We start from the raw sequence: 16,509 nt of genomic DNA on the forward strand, positions 1-16,509 counted from the left end.
GTGGGAAACTGGGTCCTGGGGCTGAGCTGTGGAGCGATGGAATCCCAGTCGGGAGTCTTCTGCTCCAGCAGGGGTGGACACAGCAACTGGACCCCTGCAGATGGCTGACGTGCAGGCACCAAATAGCAGGGCACTTGGGCAGCAGGCAGACAGGCAGCAGCAGATGGCTGGTGGGAGCGTGCTTGGGGCTCTGGGGGGCAGGAAAATGGCCTTCAGGCAGGAGCGTGGTCTTCCGTGTGTGTACGCGTGGCCAGCTTGATACAGAGTGATTTGGCACGTGAAAATCTTGCACGTCAGCGTGTAATTCGAGGAAAGGCCCTTAGCGCGTAAGCGCGTCAGCACGCGTACACGATATCATTGGACCAAAGGCCCTTAGCGCGTAAGCGCGTCTGTGATGTATTGTGCACGGGCGTTGCCCTTTCGCGTGTAAAACTTGCCGCGCACCCCTGAAAATCACGTACTCCCTCGACCAGGGCCCTTTCGCGTGTGAAACACGAACCCCGTAATACACATACCCTGCTGAAATCACGGGTGAAACTTCACGCGAACCCCAGGAATACACGTACCCTGCTGAAATCGCGGGTGAAACTTCATGCGAACCCCATAATACACGTACCCTTCGAAATCGCGGGTGTAACTTCACGCGAACACCGTAATACACGTTCCCTGCTGAAATCGCGGGTGAAACTGCACGCGAACCCCAGGAATACACGTACTCCACTCAACAGGGTCCTTTCGCGTGTAAAACTTCACGCTGTACCCCAGAACTACACGTACCCCGCTCGCTCGCACAGGGCAATATTCCTGGGGCTCGCGTGAAGTTTCACACGCGATAGGCCCTGTGCGAGTGGGGTATGTGTATTACGGGGGTTTGCAGGAAGTTTCACACGCGATAGGCCCTGTGCGAGTGGGGTGCGTGTATTTCAGGGGTTCGCGGGAAGTTTTACACGCTATTTAGCTGTCAGAGCGGGGTACGTGAATTTCGGGGGTGCGCGAGGAGTCCTACACGTGAATTGGCAGTGTGGGTCCTCCCAGGTGTTCCCTCTACAACCTCCACGGCCCCTGCAGGCAGACCACACCACAGGGGACTACCCCGCACCCCTGGTCATGTCCCGCAGGCAGCCCATCCACCATGGCCATGCACCCCAGCCAAGCCACCTGTCCGCTTGCACCACTGATCACCAACTCATGTCCCCCTGCACCCCCACCCCCAAGCAGCGCAGGGCACCTGCCAGCAGGCCCCCACTCATGTCCCCTTGCACCCCCACCCCCCAGCAGTGCGGGGCACCTGCCAGCAGGCCCCCACTCATGTCCCCTTGAACTCCCACCCCCCAGCAGTGCGGGGCACCTGCCAGCAGGCCCCCACTCATGTACCACTCATGTCCCCTTGCACACCCACCCCCCAGCAGTGCAGGGCACCTGCCAACAGGCCCCCACTCATGTCCCCTTGCACCCCCACGCCCCAGCAGTGCGGGGCACCTGCCAGCAGGCCCCCACTCATGTCCCCTTGCACACCCACCCCCCAGCAGTGCGGGGCACCTGCCATCAGGCCCCCACTAATGTCCCCTTGCATACCCACCCGCCAGCAGTGCAGGGCACCTGCCAGCAGGCCCCCACTCATATCCCCTTGCACCCCCACTCCCCAGCAGTGCGGGGCATCTGCCAGCAGGCCCCCACTCATGTCCCCTTGCACACCCACCCCCCAGCAGTGCAGGGCACCTGCCAGCAGGCCCCGACACATATATCCCAGCCAACACGTCATCACAATCTAGATCCCTGGCCCTTATGGCCAGCCTCCACATGCCAAAGACCCACCCAAGTATTGCATCCACCCACATAGAAATGCCAATTACATGATACAACCCCAATGGCAAGTATGTAAATGAACACATGTCCGTCACACACACACAATGGGTGCAAGTGAATGTCAAAACCCATATCATGACATGCATGAAACCAATGAGATGATACCACAAATGGAAGCATAAAAAATATATATATATTAAAGATAACATGAACGTAAATCAAATTAAACACACAACAATGGGAATAACAAAAGAAATGGTCCATGTCCGATAAATTATGAAAATCAAGAAAACATAAGCAAAAGAAATCCAAAAAGAAATGTTGTCCAAAGTCACAGTTCAAAAAATCAAATCCAAGGGAAAATAAAAAGTAAAAACCATTGCTCCATGGTGAACACAAAAAAAATATTAAAAAAGATGAATCCAATGTAGAACTATGTACAATTGAAGAATCCAGGGTCCATGAGCCCAACTTAAGAAATGAAACCTACCAAAAACTACTACCTAATAAAAAAACTATATACACAAATGTGGTGCATTGTCCAAGCGGTCCAAAATAAAGAAAAAACGAAAGGAAACCTAATACTAACTAACTAACTATTTACAAGGGCAGCGGGCAAGACCAACAGCTCACTTGTTGATGTCCCCGGCCAGGGCATCATCAAACTCCTGCTCGATGTCCCGGAGGCGGTCCTCTTCCATGGCCCCGAGGGTTCGCAGGGACGATGACATCTGGATCTCCAGGTCCCTGCGAATGGCCTCGAGGCACTCGGCCCGCCTCAGGGTCCTACGCATGGAGTTCTCCGCCCTGACCATCATGAGCCGTGCCTCTTCCGCCCGCTGCCGCTCCGCATCTATCTGCTGGCCTAACCGCTGCCACACGGAAGACACTTCCCGTCCAGGGTCCTCCTGCCCTCCGGCCGATGCCTGCCCCTCCGACGATGAAGGCCCCGAGCCATCATGGCTCCCACCTTGTTGCTGCTGCTGCTGTGCCGCTGTCTGTGCCCTGGCTCCTGCTGCCTGCACATCCTCCTCCAGCTGGGGTGCAGTTGTTGAGGTGGCCACCCCTGCTGGACATCCGACTCCCGACTGTGGCAGGGATGTGTCCTCCACCAGCCTGGCCGCAGGGTCAGAGGCAGCGCCACAGGGCACCCAGGTGACACATGGGTGGGAAGATAGCACAGAGGACGACTGGTGCATAGGGGGTTCAGTTGAGAAGGGGGTCGGAACATGGTCCAGAAAACGGAGGAATCTGGTCCTGGTGAGCTGTCCCAGGGGGTCAACGAGGTCAACGAGCCATGCGAGAAGACATGCAGTCTCCTCATGAAAAGACTGCAGGTCAGCTCGCATGGCACGTTGACGCAACGCCACCGCACCCAGGACAGGCTCAACCCGGTGCCGGATGGCCACATCCGTAGGGAGAGGAAGGCCAGTTGGTGTAAGCCGATCCCCTCCCTGAGAACGGGTCTGGACGTAGGTATCCCTGCTGGTGCAAGATGATGCAGTCACAGGATCGGGGACAGGATTACACACAGGCACTTCCGCGGCGGCCTGTGCTGCCTCCTGTCCCTGCCCCTGCACTGCACCACTAGCACCAGTGGAATCCCCACTTCCAGACCCCGTCTCTGTCCCTTGCACGGCCTTCTCCTCCCCCAAACCCCCCACCAACCTGGATGACTCCGTGCCATCTTCCTCCGTCGGGCCCTGTGGGGTCTCAGCTGCCCCTTCGGCTGCCGAGGAGTCCAACTCCAACCTCCGCCTCTTGGACCTCCCCTCGGCAGCTGCGATCTGGGATGCGGCACCGGACTCCTCACTCCCCGACGAGATGACAACCTCGGAGGGGAGCCGGGCCTTGCGTCTCCGGCTGGTGGTGCGATCCCTGCCGCTGTGCTCCACAGCACCTTCTCCGCCCTCTTCATCAGTTGACGCTGCAGACAGGGAGAGATAGGAGACAGGCATCAGGGCACTGTACAATGGACTCATACACACATGACAGTTGTACATGAGTGGCATTGTCAAACTTCAGACATGGCATCACAATCCCCAACACACATGTCATTGCAACTCACACACATGAGCTATTCCACAGCCATATCGCAACAGCCATCACCATCCATACACATACAACAGCATGAGCAGCCAAAGGTGAGCCAGACATCACATGAAACACAGGGAGTGCACTAGACATGCACACACGCCACCACACTTACATGCATGTGTACACCTCCGCCAACTGTCGCAGTGATGAGATTGGCATCCATGTCACATCTGGCAATCAGTCTTCTACATATCAGTCTCACATGCATCCATGTTGCATCACTGTTGCACCCTTGTAAAATACACACACATGCACATGTACACGGTGCAGATACATGCAGCTGGAACCAACATCCATGTGTGACACCACAACCATGCCAACTTACATATACACAGTAATCCAAACATGTGTGCTCACACATCTGCATTTGGCCTGCATGCTTATCCACACATACCACATCCATGTGTCTCACACATGAAATGACTTGCATGTGTCAGCCTCACAGCCCTGTACATACACATCCATACATGGCCCTACAAAACCACATGTACAACCTGCACACTACTGGTACACCACCACACGCAGAGCTTCCAATCAGTATGCATGTACACTTACCGCCCGACTCCAGACGGGTCTGCCTCTCAAGGACCTGGACGTGGAGCGCTGGGCATATGCGTTCCAGGACCCTCATCTGATGTTCCGACAGGTGGCCCCGGCGCCTCTTAGCATCCGATGCCTTCAAGAGGCACCGAGCCTTGTTGAGGGTCCTGGACGTGAAGTCCTCCCAGCGCTTCTTGACATGTTGGAAGTCGCGGACTGCCACCCCCTCCGCGTTGATGGCAGTCACGATGTCCGTCCAGATCCGAGTCCGTCCTTCCTTGTCGGCGCGCAAACTTCCGAAGAGGGCATCATACTGCCCCAGGACTTGCTCCACCAGGACAACAACTTCGGTGGCAGTGAAGCTGGTTCCCCTCTGCCTCTCTGGCTGGGGGTTGCCAGTGGTGCCAGATGGTGTAGTGCCCGACATGGCAACCCCAGAGGCAGGTGTGGGTGGGCAACTGGGTCCTGGGGCTGGGCTGTGGAGCGATGGAATAGCAGTCGGGAGTCTTCGTTTCCAGCAGGGGTGGTCACAGCAACAGCACCCCTGGCTGACGTGCAAGCAGCAAATGGCAAGGCACGTGGGCAGCAGGCAATCAGGCAGCAGCAGATGGCAGGTGGGAGCATGCTCGGGGCTCTGGGGGGCAGTAATTCGGCCTTCTGGGCAGGAGCTTGGTCTTCCGTGTATGAACGCGTGGTCAGCTTGATACGGAGTGATTTGGCACGTGAGAATCTTGCACGTCAGCGTGTAATTCGAGGAAAGGCCCTTAGCGCGTAAGCGCGTCAGCGCACGTACGCGATTTCATTGGACCAAAGGCCCTTAGCGCGTAAGCGTGTCTGTGACGTGACACGCGCGGGTGTTTCCCTCATAGCACGTGATGACAGAGCATCGTGGAAAAGCTGCACGTCCGAGTGTCAGCGCGTGTAATTGGAGGAAAGGATGCGTACACGCGTAAGTGACGTGTACGTGTGGGCCGGTTTAAAAGGTACGTGTAGAAGGCCATTTTCTTGTACGTGCTTTTCGTGGAGAGCGAGTGGGTGAATTCTGTACTTCTTGTCGGTTCACACACAATTACTTCACAGCGTTTCAAGTTCATACTCCCTGTTACCTCTGACAGCTTTCATTTTTCTACTTTTTTTGGGCCTGTTTCCTCAAACAGTGTTCACTTCTCCTTTTGTCCTGTCTCCTCAGACAGCGTACAATTCTTCTTTTGGCGGGGGTGTTGCCAACGCGCACACACGCCGATTTTTCACGTTCTTATTCCAGGCAGACGGTCAGTTCCGCACTTACTTAGCAACTGTGCTTGCCCCGTGTGTCGCACTCCCCTTCAGAGGTCATTGTAGGCTGCGTGTATTACGCGTACGCTTATTTTTGTGTTTCAGGGTGCCACAGCGTAGTGCGGGTTCATTTTTCCACGCACGTGGTCTACGAGGGGTTGCATGCATGTTTATTTTTGTTTTTGGGCTGCCTGTGCATTGCCTGACCCGTCATCTTCCCCCAGGGGTCACAGACAGCCTTGTTAGAGCACTAGGGTACGAATTCCATCTAATACCCTACCCCTTTGACCCCCAATTGCCCAGGACAATAGTTTACTGCTCCTCCCATACGCACAACAACATCAGTGCCATGGTTGGGAGGCGAACAAGCGGTAAGGGAGGCAAAGGTGGCCGACCTTCAAGAGGTGGACGTGGTGGGCGCGGTAGGGGACATGGCTGGGATTTGCAGGGTGTCCCTATACCCCCATGTGTGGAGGACCTATCAGGGACACCCATGCCCCCCCCATGGTTGAGGGAAACGTGGCTGAGACCATCCCAGCTCAGCCCTTGTTGGACCAGTCCATTGTGGCACCTGACCTGGCACAGGATGACTCCCTGGCTGACTTCCAGGTCAGCAAGTCTAAGACACGTGTGGCCGTGCAAGTTGTTGGCATCAAGCCACGTGATCTGGGGCAGCTATGTCATCTGCTGCCCCAAGTAGGCAGGGTGGGGAGGCTGCAGGGGCAGCTGCAGCTCCATCCACCCCAGCTCTGACTCTCCCAGCCAGGACAGTGTCGGTCCTGGTCCATCATACTGATGTTCCCCCTGCCAACATCACACTTCAGACAATGCCTGCACCAAGTCCTATGGTCATTGTGCATTTGCACACTCCAACTACCCAGTCCACCGGTGTTTCTGCCCCGACTGACCAGAGCAGCGTTAGCCACTCTGGCTCCGCTCCACCTTCTAAAAAGAGGAAGAAGGGTGCTCTGGCACAACAGGCAGGGACCCCAGGCATGACTACACACTCCGGTACCTCAAGGAAGCCTTGGTTCAATGGTTCGGAATTTGATGCACTTGTGGGCTATGTGTCGGCACATAGCCACGAAATGCTGTTGACTGCAGGGTGCAAGACCACACCTGGTCAATGTCAGGCACACTGGCAGATCATCGCAGACCGCATAAGTGCCCTTGGATTTGTGAGGCGCTCAGCTGGTGATTGCTACAAGCGGTGGAATGACCTGAAACGCAGAGCAAAGAAGAAGCTGGCCTCAAATCATGCCGCTACTCTGGTGACTGGCGGTGGGTCTCCACAAGAGGACAACAAACTCACTGAACATGAGTCTGTTGCTGGGACCTTCGTCACATATGAACAGATCCGAGGTGTGGGAGAACTACCTGATTACGAAGCATTGTCCGGTGAGTGCCCATGCTTGTGTGTGTAGTGCATGTGTATGTATTTTGGGTGACAGTTTCTGATTGAGTGCCAGGTGAGGGTGTGTACTCAAGAGTGTTATGGGTCACCCATTTCCTTCCTCACATGGAATCACGTGCCTTGTATTTGGCTATGACTACATCCCTTCTGCCCACAGTATCCTATTAGGTCCACAATTGTGCAGTTGACCTTGTACTGCCATCTTTGAACTACATTGGTCAGAATTTGTAGGTGTGCCTTCAGGATGATATTGTCCACTCTCCCCTTTTTTGCTAGATATTTATCAACCATATTGTGACATATGTGATATGCTTCGGTCATTGTTTACTGGCCACACTGGGGCAATGCTTTACCTGGTTATGTACACAATAAGACCATTCAGGCTGATGGAGTATTGGCCAGCACACATGTTTAGATGAGTGCCTGTTTGCATGTGGAAAATGATAGATGTTTCCTGTGATGTCAATGTGACGAAAAATAGATCAGACAACTATACTGTATTCTTGTACCTTGCATGTGTTGCAGTGAGTGGCACATGTGTACTTAGTCACAGTATGCAGCATTTTTCATGTCATCATGTCCATCTCACATGGATGGGTGACAGTACTCAATCACTGACATATGGCTGTACTTGTCAAATGTACCATGGCTATGCTAAATGCCATCTGTATGCTGCCATGTATCATGTATGTGTATTGGACATGCCACTCACAGGCCAATGTGTGATGGCAGTGCTACCCAGCATGCAGCAAATGTGTTGCTCTCCCATATTGGTGTCATCAGTGTCTGCCTTTCACCTCCCCTTACTACTCAGTGACAGTGCAGGCATGGGAGGGTTATAGTCATGTGGGACATGTGTGAATCATGTACTGGTTCTGTAGCTTGACAGGCCTATTTGTGTGCTATGGTGCTAATCCCTGTTTCCATTTTTTCTCTTTCGTGTTTTTGCAGGGGATGACGCACTTGATGCTGTTGAGTTTGAGGAGATGGTGCAGACCCAGGAGGAATCCCAGGCACGACCGGGCACCAGCGGGGGACGTGGTGTGGTGGTGGGTGAGAACCCAATCCTCCTGCAGACCATACTTTCCAGGGGTGTCTCTGGGTGCACCTCCCCAGACCTCTATTCAGGTGCTGATTCGGATGATGAGACCTATGTGCCGTCACAGGTAAGTGTTTCTGGCAGGGAATCTGTTCTGTCCAACCCACCTGCACCAGGGGTAGATCCCTCTATGGGGATGTCAGTGTTGGTAGAGACGCCTTTGGCGGTTACGGATGCAGGGTCACACTCCACAGCATCTGATCCTGTTCCTGGGCCAGCAGATCAGAGGGGGAATGCAGTCCTGCAGCCTCAGGCAGTGCCAGCACATCAAGGTGCACATTGCCTTGCCCCAAACAGGTGTGGTGCCCGTCGACGCAGTGGCCATACGCCACCAGGCAATAGCGTATGGGAGAACTCCATGTACGCCATGGCAACCCAACAGGTAGCATCAGTTGAAATGATGGCTCAGGCAATGGAGAGGGTGGCCACTTCCATTATCCCCCCTGAAAGGCAGATGGAGCAACTACAGCAGGCAACAGACTCCATTTGCCAATCACACACGGAAGACATGCTGGCGTCCAACAGGGACAGACGGGCGGCACTGGAGACTCTGCGCCAATCCATCTCAATAGAGTCCCAGGTCCACAGGGAAGCCCTGAGTGAAGAACTCCATAACCTCAGGCAGACTCTTCTTGAGCTTGAGACTTCTGCTAATTTTAGGGCAGAACAGCAGCTGGAGCACCTCACAAGTGCGCTCTCAGCTAAGATGCGGGCAACTCAGGAGGAGATCCAGGCATCACGTCAGGTGTTGCATGGGGATCTCCGCACTATAATCCTCCAGAACGAGACCTTCCACACCCGCATGCTTGCTGCCATGGAGGACCATACCAGGGCTTTGCGGTGGCTGCCTCCCATAGCACCACCACCTCCTGATGCAGCTGCAGAGGGTCATGAGAGCGACAGCAGCAGTTCTCCCACATTGGCATAGCCGTGCAGGCCATGAGCCCATGGAGGTGTTTTTTTCCCAACATCCACACAGGTGGCTGTTGGTGTGCACCCTGTCCTCGGACCTCATGGGTGGCCTCCCCCCGACCCCCGCGGCCCCCACATGGCCATTTTTGATTTTTGATTTTTGATTTTTGATTTTTGATTTTTGATTTTTGATTTTTGAAAAAAAAATTGACAGTGTGTTGCCTTGTGTTGCTCCCGTGGGCATCCACTGTATTCCGGCTGGGCACATGCAGGCTTGTCCTGAGTTTGGGTTCGATGCTTGGGTTCGTGAGACACACACCCCGCCTGCTTCCCGTTTCCATGGGCTTGCAAAGGGTGTGACCAAGTGACAGTGATGTACACAGTGACGTTGGGCTACCATGAGCTGTGTGGGCAGTCTGTAGTCAATACTGTGTAGACATTCCTTGTGTATATTGTTGTTGTATTGTACACTGCATGGTGTATTAATGTATGATTTTGCTTCCATGTCTCCCTCTGAATTTGCAGGTTCATTCCTCATGTCTTCACAAGGCCGTCTACTTTGGAGATGGAGTTCATGTTGTATGCAGTACACAGACCAGTCTTGAAGGCTGCAAGACTACAGTTTGGGCGATGTGGTGGCATATTCAGGTTGTATGACTATGACTATTTTAACTTAGTACTGTCATGTTTTAGAAATGTTTGAACTTGTCTAGATGCATTGTTTAGTTGGTAAATATTTGGTCATGTGTGTTGTTAGTTCAACATTACTAGGAGCATATTGTGTGTGGCCAGTTTCCATTGGGGACACTGTACTTTGTGACACTTGTGTCAGGTTTTTGGGATTGCTTTGTTTGCTCTCACATAGCATGACATGCCATGGTGTGTTGGGTGGCGGTGCTGGGGAGGGGTGGGGTGACATGGCACTGTTCTCATGTTGTATTTTGCAAGGGGGTCATGCATTTAGCAGCATATATGTCTTTTGATGACACATCATTGGTGGTGTTTCTGTAGGTAGGGATGCACACATTGTGACACTTCCAGGTGACCAATCTCAGGATGGTATGGTTGTGACAGTTGACTGTCCCTCATGTCATCATCATTGATTGTCAGCTGGTATGTGGCAGGCCTGTGTGCACTCCACAGGGGTGTGATTCTAAGTGAAGTAATTAGCCACCAGCTGTGTTCGGGCTGCCTCACCCCGTGCCCTTTCCCCTCCCATGCGCAGCAGGCGTGCATGTGGTTGGGGATATGGGGGCACCACCATGTCCACCGGCAGGCCCCGGCATATTGCAACGTGGTGCAGGACACATGCTGCCACTATGATCCTGCACACTACTGGGGGAGCGTATAACAGCTGCCCACCAGAACGGTCAAGGGAGCGAAAGCGTGACTTGAGCACTCCGAATGTGCGCTCCACTATGCCCCGGGTTGCAATATGGGCTGTGTTGTATCTTACCTCAGGTGGCGTGGTGGGGTTCCGAATTGGCGTCATCATGTGGGTGCTCAGAAGGTAGGCACTGTCCCCTGGGGAGGCGGTGATGTGTATCATCAGTGGGGTTGTGACATGACTCAGTATCTGGCATGCATGCATGTGCTGTGGCATTTATACTCACCAAGCAGCCATGTATCGCCATGCCGCGCAGCTTCTAGGTCCCGGTTTAGGGTTGACATTCTGTAAATGAAACTGTCGTGGGTGGACCCTGGATAGTTTGCATATACTGAGGTGATGATTCCCTTGGCATCACATACTACCTGCACGTTGATGGAATGCCAGTGCTTGCGGTTTCTATAGATGTGCTCTGATGCCCTGGGGGGACGTAGGGCCACATGGGTGCAATCAATGGCCCCTAGGACTTTGGGGAATTGTGCCACCCCGTAGAAATCATGGACGACAGTCTGCCTTTCTGCAGGTGTTCTGGGCAGGTATATGTGCCTGCGCACTGATGGGCGTGCAGTCATGATGGCCAAGACCTGGTGTGGGCAGCGTGACTGCGTGGCCTGTGACACCCCCCCCACTATGGCACATTTCCGCTGAAATGATCCGGTGGCCAAAAAGTGCAGTACATTGAGGACCTTCTCCAGGGGGCTGAGCGCTTGCGAGCAGAGGGTGGGTGATGTGAGGTCATCCTCCCACTCACTGACCAGGTCGAGTATTATGTGAGGTGGAAACCTGTACCTCCCATACACCTGGTCTTCAGGCATGCCAAAAAGGCTGGTTCTGGGTGTGAAAATTCTGGGCCTGACTATCCTCATCCTCCTCCTGCGGTATCCTATGACCACTGCTGCTAGGAACGGTATGTTAATCCTGGCGTCTGAGCTTGCTTGTTGTTTGCGCGCACTTTTATGCTGCGCGGGTCCACGTACGCCTGCTTCCTGCTGGCGTACGTGTTTCCGGATAAGCGCGTCTTTTTTGGTGCGTGCGTGTGGGCGTTCCGCGCATTTGCCTCCTGTACTTCCCCGCCCACCCCAGATTTACACGTACCCCGCTCGCACAGGCCCAATCACATGTAAAACTTCCTGCGAGCCCAACTTCCTGCGAGCCCAACTTACCGCGAGCCCCTGAAGTACACGTACCCCGCTCGCCCAGGCACAATCGCGTGTGAAACTTCCCACGCACCCACGTAATACACACTATTGTTGACACAGCGGTGTCCGTGTTTGTCGTGTACCCCTTTGCTTGTCATTTGTCCTAGAGGGCCACAGTATGGGAAATTCATCAGAGCTGTATATACGTGCTTTTTTAATGCGCAGGGACGCTACCGCCTGCCTTCGTGTGGCAGACATGTGTTGATGTACATAGTTGACTTTTGGTTTGTGTCATGGAATCGCCATATCACTGTTGGGGGGTGGGGGTGCTGGGGGCCATGAGTGGGACATGAGTGGGGGCCTGCTGGCAGGTGCCCTGCACTGCTGGGGGGTGGGGGTGCAGGGGGACATGAGTGGGACATGTGTGGGGGCCTGCTGGCAGGTGCCCCTGACTGCTTGGGGGTGGGGGTGCTGGGGGTCATGAGTGCAACACAAGTGGGGGCCTGCTGGCAGGTGCACTTGACTGCTGCGGGGTGGGGGTGCAAGGGGACATGAGTGGGGGCCTGCTGGCAGGTGCACCTGACTGCAGGGGGGTGGGGGTGCAAGGGGACATGAGTTGGGGCCTGCTGGCAGGTGCCCCTGACTGCTGGGGGGTGGGGGTGCAAGGGGACATGAGTGGGGGCCTGCTGGCAGGTGCCCCTGACTGCTGGGGGGTGGGGGTGCAGGGGGACATGAGTGGGACATGAGTGGGGGCCTGCTGGCAGGTGCCCCTGACTGCTGGGGGGTGGGTGTGCAGGGGGACATGAGTGGAACATGAGTGGGGGCCTGCTGGCAGGTGCCCCTGACTGCTGGGGGGTCGGGGTGCAAGGGGACATAAGTGGGGGCCTGCTGTCAGGTGCACCTGACTGCTGAGGGGTGGGGGTACTGGGGGACATGGTGGGGGCCTGCTGGCAGGTGCCCCTGACTGCTGGGAGGTGGGGGTGCAGGGGGACATGAGTGGGACATGAGTGGGGGCCTGCTGGCAGGTGCCCCAGACTGCTGGGGGGTGGGGGTGCAAGGGGACATGAGTGGGGGCCTGCTGGCAGGTGCACCTGACTGCTGGGGGTTGGGGGCGCAGGGGGACATGAGTGGGACATGAGTGGGGGCCTGCTGGCAGGTGCCCCTGACTGCTTGGGGGTGGGGGTGCAGGGGGACATGAGTGCAACATGAGTGGGGGCCTGCTGGCAGGTGCACTTGACTGCTGCGGGGTGGGGGTGCAAGGGGACATGAGTGGGGGCCTTTTGGCAGGTGTACCTGACTGCTGGGGGTGGGGGTGCAAGGTACATGAGTGGGGGCCTGCTGGCAGGTGCACCTGACTGCTGGGGGGTGGGGGTGCAGGGGGACATGAGTGGGACATGAGTGGGGGCCTGCTGGCAGGTGCCCCTGACTGCTGGGGGGTGGGGGTGCAAGGGGACATGAGTGGGGGCCTGCTGGCAGGTGCCCCTGACTGCTGGGGGGTGGGGGTGCAGGGGGACATGAGTGGGACATGAGTGGGGGCCTGCTGGCAGGTGCCCCTGACTGCTGGGGGGTGGGTGTGCAGGGGGACATGAGTGGGACATGAGTGGGGGCCTGCTGGCAGGTGCCCCTGACTGCTGGGGGGTGGGGGTGCAGGGGGACATGAGTGGGACATGAGTGGGGGCCTGCTGGCAGGTGCCCCTGACTGCTGGGGTGTGGGGGTGCAGGGGGACATGAGTGGGACATGAGTGGGGGCCTGCTGGCAGGTGCACCTGACTGCTGAGGGGTGGGTTTGCTGGGGGACATGAGTGGGGGCCTGCTGGCAGGTGCCCCTGCACTGCTGGGGGGTGGGGGTGCAGGGGGACATGAGTTGTTGATCATATTGCAAGGTGACATGTGCCTTGGCTGGGGGTCATGCCCATGGTGGATGGGCTGCCTGCGGGACATGACCAGGGATGCAGGGTAGTCCCGTTTGGTGTGGGCTGCCTGCAGGGGTCGTGGAGGGGGTAGAGGGGACACCTGGGGGGACCCACACTGCCAATTCACGTGTAGGACTCCCCGCGCACCCCCGAAATACACGTTCCCCGCTCTGACAGCAAAATCGTGTGTGAAACTTCCCGCGCACCCCCGAAAAACACACGCATGCTATTTTTCGCACAGCGGGTATCAGTGTTTGTCGCGTACCCCTTTGCACGTCATTTGTCCTAGAGGGCCACAGTATGGGACATTCATCATGGCTGTATATACATGCTTTTTGTTAGCGCACATTTTGGCGCACATTTCTTTCATGCGCAGGGACGCTACCGCCTGCCTTCGTGTGGCGGACGTGTTTAGGCCTGTGCGCGTCTTTGCCCGTGCGCTGGTTTGCCCTATTCGATTCCATGAATACGTGTTGTAGGCGAGCGTGTGGGCGTTCGGCGCACTTGCCTCCTGTACTTCCCCCGTGACGCCCACATTTTCACGCGTTGTTCCCCATTCCGCGTGTCACGCCCCGTGTTACGCCTACTTTTGTTGTGTGCACCACGCTATGTGCGCTTTCGCTGTGCGCTTAGTGCACGCGGTTTGAAGACGTGTGCGCCAGCGTGCGCCACGCAGTATTTTGGCACACATCCTGGAATTTCCTCACGCACGGACTTCCATGGATCGCTTTGCGCGGGTTTCGCTGTGATTTTCGCACTGGCACTGCGATTCGCATGCTTGCGGCGAGAATTTCAGCGCACATTATTTCCATGAATCGACCAGATAGTATCTCCTTCCACATGTCGCATTTTACATTGTGCTTCAAGTTCTGTAGGCCTGCCACTTCAGAGCACCCTTAGACAATGCGTGCATCCATCCTCATCATCCTCAGACTCCCAGAGTCTGTGTTAGGGAGAATTCTCTGTTTAGGCTGAATTTCCTAACCTAGTGAGTCCCCCAGCGGCTTTGCTGGATTTCTGGAGTTTGTTTTTTTCATCCTGCCAAGAGTGAGACTCTTTTCCTCCCACTCTTGGACATGATTTGTGGTATTTCTTTGAATGTTAATGTGTTCTATGGGCTATGGGGTCTTTTACTCCATAGGGCTTCATGTGTTTTGCTAGGTGTGTTACACAGCACCCTCCGTGCCGTAACACTGGGGTGTCCTAGGTGACCCCCACTATAGACTCCATACCCTGGGACTGACTACTGTCTCCCAGTGCATGTAAAGTCACCATTGGCTTTTCTAGACCTAAATTTACTAACAGAACCAGTACAAACCATCCTATTGTGGACGTACCGGTAGGGGTAATTCGATTACCCCTGGGTCTGTTGTTCGAGGGGGCACTGTCCCGTCCCCCCTCGTCGAGTTTTGGCTGGTGGCAGTGGATACTACTTTTTATATTCGACCGCAAATATATTCCTATGGGATTCTTCCCATTGTTCGAGGCTAATACTTTTTCACATTAGTCTCTAACATACCGCCGGTTTATTTGTCTTAAATAAATTCACCAGTTGGTATTTTCTGCCAGAACCCGGTTTTTAAAATGGCGTATGTGTTCGCCTCTGTAACTCCAAACCAAAGGTTGAGCCCTTTGTTCTACTTTTGGCGGGCTTCTGCACAGAAGCCCTCCAGAGTGGTTCCATTCTGTCTGGGTACCACAGGGGGTGTGGGAGGGGGTTTAGGCACCCTGGACTGAGTTGCCTTGCCAACTCAAGTCGCACTCTGGTGTGATTGGCCCAAGAGGTGAGCCGCCCCGCTCACCACTTAGCATGTTTGATTGACAGCTAGGCTGAATGAATGGTGGTTTTCTGCATAAAAGCAGGGCTTTTGGGACTGGAACTTCAGAAGTCGCCACAGGACCTAAAGAATCAGACAAGGGTAAAGCTGAGCCGACCTGCAACGACGACACCTCCGGTGGAGCCCTGCTGAACCGACTCACCACTTCCCAACGACAGAGGAGATCTCCCTGCCGGAGAATCTCCTTCCCTTGACTGGTGGGAACAACCAGTCCCTTGCTTTTTCTTCGCTTCCAGGACGTTTAGTGGTCGAATTGCCCGTGAGGAGCACACCGGCAACCGGATAGCCGCTAACCACTGTACCGCGACCAAAAGGTGGTGCCTTGTGACTGAGAACTCCGCGGTTGGTCTCTTCCCTGGTGGTGCAACGATCTTCAACTTTCCTCGACGACGAGACCTCTCATCTGCTGGCAAAGCCCCGACTTGCATCCACCACCAGGAACAACTGCTCCCGCCGGAGCTGTCTCTTCACTTTCAAGGTACTGTGTCCGCCTGGCTTCCCTTGTGACGGTTAGCGTGAGGTGTCTTAAATCCTTACCTTTCCCCTGGGTAGCCTCCAGACCTTCTTAACTTTTGTTCTAAACTGGTCCGACCTTGTTGTGACATTTTGCTACAAAGACTTGAAGTGCATTTCCACTGTGGTATCTTTTGGGACATATCGCCTTGCCTCTCTCCGAGTGGGCCTGGCCTCTGAACTTTGATCTACAGCAGACCCTGCCTTGCTTGCCTTGAATTTGTTTCGTAAAAGTGTTGGTACTGAGTTGGTTTCATACCCTGCCTTTTTCTCTCCCTTTCTAACGAATATTAGAGTGCCATCTGGGTTAAAGCACTCACCTCTGTCTGCAAATAAGTGGTGCCGTTGAACCTAGACTTGTCGAAATATTGCTTTGGGATTGATATATACTTATAGTAATTGTGATTGAAGTTGTTTGCCATATTAGTGCCAGTGTGTTTTTCATAGATGTGTTTTTAAATAAATAATTATATATCTTTACACCCAAGCTCTGATCCGTGTCTGCTTGTTCTACTGTGTAAATTGCCCTATCTTGTATACTCCAAATACTGCCTAACTCGTCTTGAGAGAAGTCTG

The sequence above is a fragment of the Ambystoma mexicanum genome, chromosome 3q, assembly GCF_040938575.1.
Source record: "Ambystoma mexicanum isolate Mex_15411 chromosome 3q, UKY_AmexF1_1, whole genome shotgun sequence".
Lineage (NCBI taxonomy): Eukaryota > Metazoa > Chordata > Amphibia > Caudata > Ambystomatidae > Ambystoma > Ambystoma mexicanum.